Below are 14,528 nucleotides of genomic sequence, written 5' to 3'. Positions count from 1 at the left end.
ACTGCAAAGTTATATTACATCACATCATTGCTACGGTTCTAACTAAAGATGAAATTTGTCTTGGTCGTGAACCTGCAGCGGCGGTAAAGAACGGGATGCCTAATCCCGGCGCTGGCCTTCCACCCTCTTGATTTCTTCGATGCTACTGATGACGGGCTTGATGCGCTCCTTGAGCACCGTGAGGTCAGTACCATCCGGCAAGCTATCCATCGCGGCATTGAAGTTGAGGTCGGGATTCCAATACGCCATCTTGGTGAGGACCTTGGTCATGACCCCCCGGCAAAGTCTCCGGGCTTCCCCGGCCAACGTGGCCGCTCGGTTGGAGTGAAGATAAGCCAAGGCTCCAAGGACGCCCTCGAAGAACTGGGTCAGCTTGGTGTTGACGGTCCCGCTGTGCTCAGGGGCGTACCTCATGTTTGGCATCCCCATGGTGGCCAACTACGAGGTGACCCTGTCGGCGACGTCCTCCAGACGGCTGATCCATCTGTTCTCGCCCGCCACATATTCCTGGTGGGAGGCGGCCTCGTTCGCCCGCAGCTGCTTCTCCTCCTCCAGACTCCTAGTCAAGGTCTCCTCCCGAGCCCTGCTCTCCGACAACATCTTCTCGAGATCCTCCAGCTTCAGCTTGAGATCTCTGACAGAGTTTTGCGCTTCGGAGAGCTCCCCAGTCCTGCTGATGAACGCTCCTTGCGCCTCCGCCAAGGCGCTATTGAGCGTGCTCTTCTCGTTGGACAGCTTGAGGTGCTGCTCCTTCAGCTCGTCCCGCTCCACCTCCAACTCCCTTACTTTGCCGGCATGGGCCAGAGCCTGGGAATCGAGTGCCTCCTTGTGCCTCTGCTCCAGCTCGTGAGTCCGCCACGCGACAAGGGCCTCGAGCTCCTCATCCTTGCCACAGAGCGCTGCGGCAAGCTTCGCCTCACGCATGGTGAGGTCCTCTTCCTGGGAATCTAGTGCGGCTTGATGCTGGTTCCGGACGACTCGGCCGCGGCAGCCAAGTTCGCCGCCTTTTCTTGGGCCTTCTCGATGTCAACCATCTTCATGGTGAGCTCGACATTGCGCTTGGCCAATTCCTCCTGAAAGGCCCTCTGCTCCTCGCGAGTCTGGTGGAACCAGGTCTGCGTCTCAGCAACGCGCGCCTTGAAATCCACCTCCGCCTGGTCCACCGTTGTCGTCCTGGACTTAACCTTGTCCAGACGGACATGGTAGAGCGCCTGGAGTTTTCGGAAGTTGGCCCCCATAGCGCGGAAAAGCTGCTCTTCTGGAGAACCATCACCGCCAATGCCCGGCTCATCGACAACCTCGAGCCCGGTGGCGGCAAGCACCTCGCCGTCAAAGACTTCCCCTTCGGCGGGCGCTCGGGAACTTGACGCCCCTCGGAGATGGATGAAAAGATCGTCGCCCACCTTCAGATATCTGCCGGGGCCCGAGGTTGAGGAGGAGGGAGGTTGATCATCAACCACCTCTTCCTTGGCAGTGGCCTTGCCGGCTTCCCCAGCAGGCCCACCGTTGGTGCCCTCGGCAGAAGCCTCGCCGGTCGCCTTGGCGGCCCCCGCAGTGGTGTCCTCGGCAGCATCCTTGGCGGCCAAGAAGTTTAGAGGGCTGAGGAAGGGGGATGGCGAAGCAATGACAGCGGGCGACGGCGGAAGCTTAGGAAGGAAGGAAGAGAGGAAACGGCGGCTCTGAGATTGGAAAAGGCACGAGGAAAGAGGAGAAAGTGAGCAGTGCGCCCGCGGTTATTCCTTTTTATGGGGGAAAACACGGGCCGCCTCCTTTCACATTAACTGTGGTGTGACACATGCCCGCGGGAACCAACCCCACGCATGCTGCCCACGTCACACGCACCTCCCCACACCGCGCCACGCACGGGAGTCATGGGAAGCGCAGCGCGCGAAGAACCTTACCACGGTAAAAACCGCCCCGCCTGCCCGCGCATCGTTTTTGGGCCTAGCCCAACAACGCGTTGCGCTTATGTGTGGCCCAGGCCCGGGGGCTCCTGTCGGTGTACAAAAAGAGGGGTACACTTTTTGTACCCCTATAACTGTGCACGGGCAGTCTGAGCCACGGGCACCACCACACCAAGCAAGGCAAGGGAGGTGAGCCAGGGTAAGACCGAAGCTCAAGAGAACTAGAACGATGCCAAGGCCAAGACCACGAAGAGCAAAGGGGACGAAGCGGACTCCCCCGGGAAGATCCTTGCCGGGAGACAATTCTAGCAGCCCCGGCAAGACCCTTTCCGCGGCGACTCGTCCCGCGCCTACGGAGCAAATCACCCTTGAGTCCACTGCCCCCAAAGGGCAAGGATTCGAAGACATCCCCGTGGCGGCATGCAGATCTTTGTGAATACATTCAAGATCAGATACACACTAAGGAGACGACAACCCTTGGAAGGATCCCAACCGAGGAAGACCACAAGGCCCCCGGCAAGCGCCTTGCCGGGGATGACAGCAGGCGCCTCGGCAAGACCCTTGCCGGGGGCCCGGCAAGGCCCTTGCCGAGGACACCCACAGGGCCACCATCAGGCCCACGCCGACTAAACCTCCACCACCGCATGCATGGAGCTGCCGACCCAACCAGCTAGGCAGGCACCCGCGTAGCGGCATGCAGATCTTCGTGAAGACCCACCACTGCGCCACCTCAGCTGCCTGCCTACCTACATGGCATCGCAGGCGTCGCTGGCCAGGGCGCGTGTCGACACAAGAAGGAGCGGCGACGGACGAGACAGGTTTCTCCCCCGTCCTCGATAAAGCAAGGACACTTAAGCAAGACGCATTAAATGCGCCTTGTCATGTGATGCGAGGGATAACCTCGCAGCACTGTACCCTTTCCACCTCCTGTGTGCCACTGTGGCAACGCCTTTTTTCTATAAAAGGAGGCCCAAGGAGACCAGAGGAAGGATTCGGCTTTTTGGAGCTCCTCACGCCCCATAGCTAGCTCAAGAACACAGATATACAATCCACCAAAGCAGGAGTAGGGTTTTACGCATCCTCGCGGCCCGAACCTGGATAAACGAACCGTGTGCTATCTGTTTGATCCGCTCTTCTCACGACCCCACGCCCCGCTAACCACAGTAGGGATTTTTGTGATCCCATAGGTGTTGTTCCCACCGACATTCACACATGTAGTTGATTCAAAACAAACACAACCTCCACGATATTTATGTTCATGGTGTTTATATCCTACTCATGCTAGTATTTAGTGTTGATTATTCGTAATGCATGATTATGATCGTGTTCGCTCTCTAGTTGGTCGCTTCCCAACCTATTTTCTAGCCTTCACCTGTACTAAGAAGGAATGCTTCTTGTGCATCCAAATCCTTAAACCAAAGTTATTCCAAATGAGTCCACTATATCTACCTATATGCAGTATTACCCTACTATTATAAATGCTTCTCGTAACACTCCTTGGTATGCAGACTATGCTAATTATATTGTTGCTAAATTTGTACCACCTAATTTTACATACCAACAAAAGAAAAACTTCTTCTTTGATTTAAGACATTACTTTCTGGGATTACCCACATCTTTATAGAGAGGGAGTAGATGGTATTATTAGATGTTGTATACTTGAGCATGAATAGTAACAAATCCTACGACAATGTCACTCTAAGGCTTATGGAGGACATCATGCAGGAGACAGAACTGCACACAAGGTATTACAATCTGGTTTTTATTGGCCCACTCTTTTGAAGGATGCTCCTAAGTCTGTCTTATGTTGTGATGAATGTCAAAGAATTGGTAATATTGGTAGACGTCGGGAAATGCCTTTGAACTATTCAGTTGTTATTGAACCATTTGATGTATGGGGATTTGATTATATGGGACCTTTTCCTTCCTCTAATGGGTATACACAGGTTTTGGTTGCTGTTGATTATGTTACTAAGTTGGTAGAAGCTATTCCAACTAGTAGTGCTAATCATAACACTTCCATTAAAATGCTTAAAGAAGTTATTTTCCCGAGGTTTGGAGTCCCTAGATATTTATTGACTCATGGTGGTTCACATTTTATTCATGGTGCATTCCATAAATTGCTTGCTAAATATGATTTCAACCAGAGAATTGCATCCCCCTATCACGCTCAATCTAGTGCTCAAGTTCAATTGAGCAATAGAGAAATAAAGTTAATTTGTAAAAGACCGTCAATAGATCTAGAAAGAATTGATCTAAGAAACTTGACGATGCATTATGCGCTTATATAACTTCTTATAAAAATTTTATGGGTATGTCTCCATATAAAATGGTCTATGGGAAAGCATGTCATTTACCTCTTGAGTTAGAACATAAGGCATATTGGACAATTAAAGAACTCAATTATGATTTCAAACTTGCACGTGAAAATACATTATTTGATATTAGCTCACTAGATGAATGGAGAACCCAAGCTTATGGAAGTGCCAATTTTTTGAAGAAAAGGTTAAAAGATGGCATGATGAAAGAATCCAAAAAGGGAGTTCAAAGTGGGTGAGTATGTTCTATTGTACAATTCTCGTTTTAGTTTTTTATCGAAGAGGTGATAGAGGCAAAGGTGTCCCATCTTTCGATGAGATGGTGGCTATCGTTTTGGAGGAAGTCGACTTTGACGATCCGACTACGAACGTGCGAGGACATCGCGCCTTAGCAATCGCTAAACCAACTCCAAGAGGTTATTGACCATGCCAGAGCACGATCAACCTGACCACGAAGGTCTGTTTACTGTAGGCAAACAAAGAACAACCAGGAAACTAAGATTGCAATCTGGATATTGCGAATATAAGAGGAAAGCTTTATTGATCAAGGTGGAGTTCTGTGACGCCTTTGTCTGGTCATTGAACACAAACGAAGTACGCGAAGTTGCAGCTATGGTGAACTTTAATCCAAACAAAACTCAAAGTCTAAACGACGCCCTAAGAGTTGTATATATGGAGGAAGAGGGGGGAATTTCGTGGCCCTTGGAGGAGGGGTCCGAAACCAACCCTAACTCTTGTTTCCCCACACATATGGACTGTAAAAACAGCCTATACTCAAGTATTTCGAAATTACATGGGCCTGGCCCAATAATAAGGTGATGCAGCACCTATAATAGCCTCTGGACGAAATTTATGAAGTGGTATCTTGTATATTTCGTCCTAGGCTTCACGCACTCATTATGGTGGCTTCAAAGTCCTGAAATTATCACTTGTAACTCTCTTCTTGTTCCCCTTGCGCATGCCATCATCTCCATGCTTGATCTTGCTCCAATGAACATCCTTCTTGTCCAAGCTAGTCCCTTCATTTTTAAGCAAGACAAATGTGTCCAATTTAGGCAGCATCATATTCTCACAAACATTAGAATCATTACCAAGAAATGAAAGTACCTGCTAATTTAATTAGCATGCGCGAGCTCTAGTAATTGGTCCTCTATATGTATCAGTAGGGGATGTGGGTGTAACTTTGTTAGTGATTGTTTCTACCATGGTGTACAGAATGTTTATCAAATTGCCATGGTCTACCAATTAATAAGGAACATGATTGCATGGGTACCACATCACAATCAACATAATCAGGAACATGATTGCATGGGTACCACATCACAATCAACATAATCAGCATATGTAGAGATACTAAAATTCACACGAACAATACATGTTACCTTAACCTTGCCGCTATTATTGAACCATTGGATATAGTAAGGATGTGGATGTGGTCGTGTGGTGAGAGATAGATTCTCCACCATCTCCATGCTAGCCCAGTTGTTGCACCTCCCTCCATCTATGATGACGCGAATAGAACGTTCCTTCACAACTCCCTTTTTATGGAACAAATTATGCCTCTGATTTTGCTCTGCTTGTGTCACCTGCACACTCAAAACACATTGAGCAACTAAACATTCATACCTGTCAGCGTCTTCAGGAGCCATGTATTGCGTCTCATTTTCAGAATCATCTCCACCGTGTTCTTCACGTGTAATAAGAGCCAAAGTCTCCTCATCATAGTCACTAGCGGACTCATAACCACCACCCTCATTAGCAATCATCACACGCTGAGATTTGCATTCTCTTGCATAATGACCTCTTCCCTTACAACGACGACAAATAATATTACTTGTGTGCCCTGTTGATGCCATGGAAGAAGAAGAGTTCTGTACAAGCCCGAAAGGTGTGCTCTTGGTTGATAGTGGTGGTTGTGCCTGCTTTCTTGTATCATGACTGGAGGTGGTAGCTGATGGAGGTGCCGATGCAGTAGAATGTGTGGAAGTTGAGGATGCACGCGGTGTCCATGAGGAAGGTCGACTTGCAGAATAGTTAGTTCGTGCCAATGTCTATCGATCCTGCACTTCACGTTCATCTTTACAAGCAAGATGGAATAAACGGGTGATATTATTATACTCCTTATACTCTAGAATATTCTGAATCTCTCTATTTAATCCACCCATAAAATGTGCAAGCATAGCTTCATTATCCTCAACAATACCTCATCTAATCATGCCAGTTTGTAGTTCGTGATAATATTCCTCTACAGAATTTTTTCCTTGTCTTAAATGCTGAAATTTCTGAAGTAATTCACGTTGATAATATGGTGGAACCCAACGAGTACGCATAGCAGTTTTCAAAGCAGCCCAAGTAGTTGGAATATTAGTCGGATATAATCTACGATGTTCAGACCACCACACACAAGCAAAACTAATGAAATCACAAAGTGTAGCAGCAACACGTCTCTCCTCGGGATATTCTAAACATGTAAAACGTTGTTCGGTTTCTAACTCCCAAGTAAGAAATATATCAAGAATGTATCTACCCTCAAATGGTGGAATATTCAATTTCAGTTTAGGGAGATGGTCATGATCTCGTACCTGAGGGGGAGCCCTACCATTGCCATTATTTGCATGTGGACGGCCTAGTGGTTGTGGTGCTGGTGGTTGCACATAGTTCTGATTTTGATCAACCTCTTCCTCGTAATCTCCCGCATAATCATCCTCCTCCGCATCAGCAGCAGGAGCCATAGAAGTATCAACAGCAGTACCAACAGTTTGGCCAGGCTCAAGAGGGACATGACTCACTCGGCGGAGAGTTGTTTCACGACGTGGAGGTAGTGTAGTTGTTGTTGTTGTTGTTGTTGCAGAGGTGCGGCAGATGCGGCCGGTGGTGGTTGTGGAAGATGCACAAGCAATTCATTAAATTTGTTATCTAGCTTTGTTTCAAACGTCTTCTCAAAGCCAGTTATCTTATCCATGGCCTCTTCAAAATTGTTCAGCACATCTCGCATCTATTCAGTCATCATTTGCTGGAATTTATCATGCAACTCCTTATTCATCATGTTCTCCCAGTCAGTCTCATCGACTTGTGATCCTTCCACGGTTAGTAGCAATAGAAACACACAAGAATATGATCCTACAGACTACTAGAAAATGGTGGTGGTGGGGCGTCACAAATCTGTCAAGCAAATCTCAAATTCTTACCAGTTCTTACCCAGAAGCAGGAGGTGATCGGCAATCGTCGTAGTCAAAACTCTCAAAACTTGGATAGAGCGACTACCAGGGAGAGTCAAATGCATGAAGTAGACGTATGTGGAGCTGGGAAGGCTTATAATGTGGTAGCAAAAAGGGTCAGCAATAATCAATTCAGAGATGCAAAGTTGAATAAACACTCAATGACGGTATTGTCCTGGTCCTAGGTGAGACCATGCTAGAGACCGTCCTAAGGGTTGTATATATGGAGGAAGAGGGGGGAATTGCGTGGCCCTTGGAGGAGGGGTCCGAAACCAACCCTAACTCTTGTTTCCCCACACATATGGACTCTAAAAACAGCCTATACTCGAGTATTTCGAAATTACATGGGCCTGGCCCAATAATAAGGTGACGCGGCACCTATAATAGCCTCTAGACGAAATTTATGAAGTGGCATCTTGTATATTTCGTCCAAGGCTTCACACACTCATTATGGTGGCTTCAAAGTCCTGAAATCATCACTTGTAACTCCGTTCTTGTTCCCCTTGCGCATGCCATCATCTCCATGCTTGATCTTGCTCCAATGATCATCCTTCTTGTCCAAGCTAGGCCCTTCATTTTTAAGCCAGACAAATGTATCCAATTTAGGCAACATCATATTCTCACGAATATTAGAATCATTACCAAGAAACGAAAGTACATGGTAATTTAATTGGCGTTCGCGAGCTCTTGTAACTAGTCATGTATATGTATCAGTAGGGGATGTGGGTGTAACTTTGTTAGTGATGTCCTCATCAAGAGGTTTATCACTCTTGAGCTATTAAGATCTATAACACCGAAGACACTAATCTGAAGGTGGTCAATGGACAAAGAATTAAGCATTATATCTCAGGTATGCCTATTAATGTTGAAACTAACATTATTCAAACTATGACACCGGAGGAATACATAAAAGAGACCTTCTAGAAAACTTGAGAACCCTGAAATGGAAGAGGTATGTGATATGGTAAGTAAACGAATCCAAAAATTCCAAAAAAATACTTTCTATCAGTTTTGGAATATTAGAAAAAACACAAAAATAATAAACACCCGAGGGGCCCACCCAGGTGCCCACAAGGCACCAGGGGTGGCTTGTGGGGCCCTCATGAGCCTTCTCGGCTCTGTTTTCGTCTGGATTACTTGTTTTGCAAGATAAAAATTCTTTATATATACTCGCGGACGTTTTGACTACTGCATCGCGAAAATATCCTCTGTTCTCGTTTCGTGCTATTTTCTGATAGATCTAGATCGCCATGACTCCACCAAGCTCTTCCAAGGACAAGTTCTACGAGAAGGTCATTGTAACGACCCGAGACCGACGCTCTAGATGCCGTCCATTTATTTTCATTGTTGCCATGTGTTTCATTTGTTTGTTGCCTTCATCTTGCATTCATCATCGCATCATGCGCATTGCATCCGCATGTTTTCTAAAAACTTGCATCCGCTCATAGTTGACGCTTCTTCCTTGTCTCTTTTGACCTCCTCTCAGATCAACTGGATCGCTCTCTTCTTTGAGCCCATCAAATCCCTTGTCTCCATGGCCTTTCGTCCAACCCCTCGCGTGCGTCCGAAAATTGTCCCAAACCAGAACCGGGCAATCATGATCGATGGGTCTGAATCATCTCCAAACATCCCTAAAACATCTTTGGTTTCTTATTTGGACTACCTAACCTATTTCTCTTGGACCGTCCGATGATGATCGGAGAATCCAAACCTAGTCCTATCTCCCTATATAAGACCAGCACCTACAAAATCAAGCCAAACCTAATTTCTAGGAGGTTTGTCCCCATCGCCGCGGCCACCCGGTCTCCATCCACCTCGGGATCCCCCTTCTCCTCGTTTTCCTCCTCCACCCAATCTCGTCGCGCCGCCACCTCTCTCCTAAAATCCTCTCCGCCTCCACTCATAGCCACACACCAATCACCACCGCCTCCGTGCTTCCCCGTGCTTGACCCCCGTGGCAGCCCGTGCCCAGGCAGTGGCTCGAGGAAGGAGTCCCTGAGCATGCCCAAGACCTCCAGCCACCTGCTTCGCGCGCCCCTGTGCCCGCGAGCGTCCGAGGCTGCAGCCTCCTCCTCGTCCACGACCACCTCACCTTGCCGGACCTACTAGACCCCCATCGCCTCTGCGACTGAGCTCATTGAAGCAGGCACCACCAGGTCGTCCCCACACCCTGCCTCTCTTCTCGCCAGCCTCTTTTCTCTCTCCCTCCCTCACATCTCTCTCTCTATGACTTCCCGCAGCAGGGAACCGCCGCCGCACGGAGCTTCCTCGACCCGCCGCCGACCAGATCCTCGGCTGCCCTGTGCCGCCTTGTCTTCCTCGCCCGCACCTCGCCACCGAACTCCTACTCTGAGCCGCACCGACACCCCACTCCATATTCTGCTCGGGAATGAGCACGACCTTGCCCTCTGCTTCCCTACTGCAGATCGACCACCAAGCCGGCCTGCATCGAACCCTGCTTCCCCTGTAGGCGCGGCCCATGTTTGTCTCCAGCAGCGCCCTCCCTCTACTTCAGTGTGAGTGGCTGGCGCCTTGGAGACCTGCGCCCCATGTTCCCCGTCGTCAGAAGCGCACCAAGATTCCATCTCCTGCCTCGCCCTCAGGTCCCCACATCATCGTCCAGGACCCTGTCGGCCGACCATGTCTGTCTTCTGCATCGCCATGGCCTGTTGTTGCCTCTGTTGGTAACGAGCACCAGTGGCTCGCTCGTCCTGATCGTTGATAGTGCCTCCCGTGACCTAGGCCACTGCCTCGCTAGGGTGCCTCCCCTCAAGCACCCCAAGTCCCAGCTTGCTCCAGCTCCTCACCGTCCTAACTCCAGATCCGGCCTCTGTCCATGGTGAGCACCCATTGCTATCCCGCGCCCCTGAGCGTTGCATATTGTCCTGCTATAGCTACCTGACCCGGTAAGACTCGAAGTCTCTGTGCTTACCGTGGTAGTCCCTGGATCGACTTGCTAGCACACACAGTACTGGATGAAATAACAGAAATAACACACATCTCTTTATTACATCGATAGTCCAGGAGTAATACATTTATCTCTCCCTAATAATAAAGCACGGATTGAGTCTCCGGGTTTACCGGCGCGGCGTTTTTACACAAAGGCCCCTCACTCTTTTTAAAATCAACCCGCACTCCACGATGTTTCATCTCTTAAGTGAAACAAAAACAATTCTACATACACCCGTCTCTCTATCCCCACGAGAACACGAACCATCCTGGCCACCCGGCGCTAGGGTTCCCTCCGCCGCCGCGCCCCATCCCTCCGCTCCCAGCAACCCTCTCCACTCTCCCATCCCCAGTCGTCATCGTAGCCCCTCGCCGCCGTTCGATATCCAAGACGGAGCCTCGACCGACAGCTCCTTGGAGCACGCCGCCCGCCGGTGGATGCCCTGATTCTGCGCGACCCCACCGGAGACTCACCTCGCCACCTTGGCACCTCCTGCAGGATCTCCGTCACCTCCTAGCGCTTCTGTGTGCAAGGATGCCGACGCCTCTCCCTGGTACCTCTATCTCCACTCCCTCGGGGCGCTGCTCATGCTCCACACCCCTTTCCTCTCCCATCCTGTCCAATGCGGCTCACGGCCTGCTACAAATGCTTGCCGGCTCCCGTGCAGGCCCTCCTGGCGGACAGCCTCCAACCCACACAAGCTTCCCTGTTCTGGCTTTGTCGGCTACCATGGTTGAGTAGAGCAAGGAGATCGAGAGGGGAAATAGTAACTTGATTTTTGCGGATTATGTTGGGCATGGAGATTGATCTTAACTTTTTGGTTGTCCGCAGATTCAATGATGACAACACGCACACCTTTCCCTGATGCTTGGGCAAAGGCATGTATGTCCGATGTGCAGGCAAAACTTTATAGATGCAGATTACATACATTAGAAATTGCCAACTCGGTGGATGATAAATACTATGACTTGGGACTCAGAAAAAAGATCAACACGTAGGTATGGGAGTTCGGAATATCCAACATTCCCTAGCTACTTCCTAATTGCTTTATGCACTACCTGCAATTGCAAGCTCAATGTGCTTACATTTCAATTAGCTAAATCTCTTTGTTGGCAATAGTTAATAGGTTAGGTGAAGTTTAGAACAATATGTCAATATGGTAAAGCCTTATTTTATTTAGGCTAGCAGCCTGCTATATAAATTATAAGGTGTGTAAAAAAACTCAGTTAGTTGTGCATGGCTTCCTTTGATCGTATCGTCGCTTGAGTAGACGATTTGCCGTACACCAAGCTACTACAGGCTGATCACAGTTTGGCCAAGACGAAACTCTCACATATGAGATAGCTACTAGATCAATAGTTCAATTGTTTGCCTCGGGCCATAACCTTGATAACGATAATTTTTTCTTGTACTTACAGATGCAGATTACATAGATCAGGACTTGCTAACTCGGCGTATGACACATACTAAACGACATCAACACGTAGGTATGAGAGTTCGGAATATCCAACATTTGCTAACAACTTTTTAATTGCTTCGTCCTCTACCTGCAATTACAACTTCAGTGTGCTTGATTTTCAATTAGCCAAGTGCATTTGTTGGTTTTAGTTCTTTTCTATATACAATTAATTATCAATAGGTTTGATGATACTTCAGAACAACATGTCAATGTTAGAGGCTTATTTTATTTTATCTGGACTAGCAATTTTTGTTCTGCCAATAGAAAAAATCAATGAGGGATTTCCCCAGTTTTTTTCTCATGTTGTTTTGACCATGATGTACCAGATTTTCAATGTGGAAAACAATTAGAATTGCACTTTTCAGGGGATGTACTTTAGTTGGTGTGCATGCCTTGGTTCATTGTTGCCTAGACGAGCTAGAGAATTTTTGCTGTGAGAAAATGTATGGACGTTTGATGATTAGAGTTAAGAAAATATTATGATAACATGGTTTGGCTTAATACACTAGGTTGTTCGCTACCTTGAGGAGCTCGAGAAACTTATTGAAGTGCTCATATTTTAATTATAAGTTTTGATTCTTATGTTGGAGACATGACTATGCAAGGAAGTGGTGAGAGAATTTTGCAGTAGCTTTATAGTGATGTTTAGATAATTACCATTTAGATTAACAAAGAAAACAACTGGGAGCTGCTTTTAGAATTTCATTTATTATTTGTTAGACCATGATCATCTGCCGATAATTATTTTCCTCAATAGTTTTTCCTTTATTACTGTTATTTTCATGGCATTTCAATTGATGCACCCTAATCTAATATCTACAAACTTCATTTACACAACACAATTGATTGTTGCTGATGTAGGTGAGACCATTGACAATTAGAGGTGAGTCGGCAAGCTGTTTTCTTCTATGGTTTGGCATGTAACTTTGTGTTCTCTAGCTCTTTTTAGTTTTATATTTTTCTAACAAACAAGACCAACCTTAACTTAAGAAGAAAAGCATCATTATAACCATGAAAAAAACCGCTTAAATGTAAGGCTTTTGTTCGTCTATTAAGTCATTACCCTTCTAAACGAGACACGGAAATGATGAATTCTTACATGGTAAGTTTTTGTTTCATTTTCATTCTTTGCCTTATCCCGTGTTGGAAAAGAAGTTCAATTGTTTTTTTCCTCACAATGTACCAAAGATTCTGATGAAAGATGCTTATTTTTCTCTCAGCTTCAAGAAACAGTCACTATATACTCTGTTTTGTATATATTATGTAGTTGTAAGGAGATGTTTTATTTTCTTTATATGCTACTATTTTAACATCTTGGAAGAGTCCTGAATTTATTGGAGACAACAAAGTGGGCGCACCATGTGAGTTATTTGGCACCTTGATGCAGCAAATCAACACATGTTTGAGCTACAATGGAGGTCACTTAAATAAATGTAACGTGATTTACCCCTTTATTTCTTTATCTCGAGAGACAATGTAGATATATGCATGTGTTTACATTTGTTGTGGTTGCATGTATCCTTGACTTTTGTTAGGCTGGGGACAAGCGTATCAATTTGTATAATGCTAATAATGTTGTCACATAATAGTGTAATGTATGTGTTATTGTGATGTTATCCAGTCAAACTCTTTAGAAAACAATGGTCGCCGCCAGAAGTTGGCTGCGGTGATTGTTGAATATAGATGGGAGCTTCTTTGAGGAAAGCCAAACAAGCGGCTGGGGATGTATCTCGCGGGACTTGATGGTTACAGTTTGGGGAGTAGCAGAGTTGCTTGCTAGCATCTTTTTTTCTTGCATCTATGAACTGATGATGCTTTACTTGTTGTTGCTTCCCGTGGTACTACATTATGGCTCACTGTTGTTTATGCTCGGACATCAGCAGAGGAATAGACTCGGCAAGGAAGGGAGCTACTCCAGTGTAGTCGGTGGAATTGACTGGCAAAGTAAATCATGAAGCTCCTGGTTGGACCAAGAGGTAATTCCCTGTTTTCCCTGCACCATGCATTAGTTGATGCAGAATATTTGTGCGTCCAAATAACAACATGAATTTGGTTTTAGTAGTTTCTGAATTATAGCGTTAGAAAAATTATGTGGCTTATTTTGGTAGCATTTGTGATGGACCAATTTTGTGTTGAAGGCTGAGAATTGGGGCTGCACCTCCTACAACAGTCAGTTTCGTTGGTGGCCTGCCAACAACACTGGTGAAGGAATAAGGGTGGCCCGAAACTGATAACAGGGGGCTCTTGAACTGGCAAAGCCAGAAACCACCATCGCTTCATTGTCCCCGGAGATCGTTTGGTGATGTCCGATGGATATCACGTGACGGAGTGGAGACGCACACTCCCCTGCCCCAAATTTGGTGCTGCCACCTACCAATGCGGGGCACAGTCCTGCCTGACCCAGCCTACATCTTGATTGTAAATTTCTCTCACCTTCTATCTCGTGTTCATGTGATCGTATTGATTTTGCCTTTAGAGAAGTGTTGAAAGAAGATTATGTGCTTCAGACGACTGAATGTCCAGTAATATCATCAACCTTCAGCCAACAGCGGCTCCGAACTCTATCACCTCAAATGGTTTAGCATAGATCAGTCACATGTGAGGATGAAAGCTTGGATCAGCTTCTGTAGTCGCTATCTTTAATTTACAACTGAGTTTTCTTATGGTTATAGGATAGAA

At 46.9% G+C, this 14,528-nt stretch overlaps 1 long non-coding RNA gene across 2 annotated transcripts; it reads left to right on the top strand.

Moving 5' to 3' along the window:
* Positions 1 to 10,900: 10,900 nt before the first annotated feature.
* On the top strand, positions 10,901 to 12,077 carry LOC125553807. Of its 2 annotated transcripts, none has more exons than XR_007304213.1 (3): positions 10,901 to 10,943; positions 11,222 to 11,388; positions 11,809 to 12,077. It is a non-coding gene; the product is annotated as an uncharacterized LOC125553807 (long non-coding RNA). The 2 variants fall into 2 exon arrangements; XR_007304214.1 differs by lacking the exon at positions 10,901 to 10,943 and adding an exon at positions 11,068 to 11,122.
* Positions 12,078 to 14,528: the final 2,451 nt, after the last annotated feature.

The sequence above is a fragment of the Triticum urartu genome, chromosome 4 (genome assembly GCF_003073215.2).
Source record: "Triticum urartu cultivar G1812 chromosome 4, Tu2.1, whole genome shotgun sequence".
NCBI lineage: Eukaryota > Viridiplantae > Streptophyta > Magnoliopsida > Poales > Poaceae > Triticum > Triticum urartu.
This window is presented reverse-complemented; position numbering and strand designations above follow the sequence as displayed.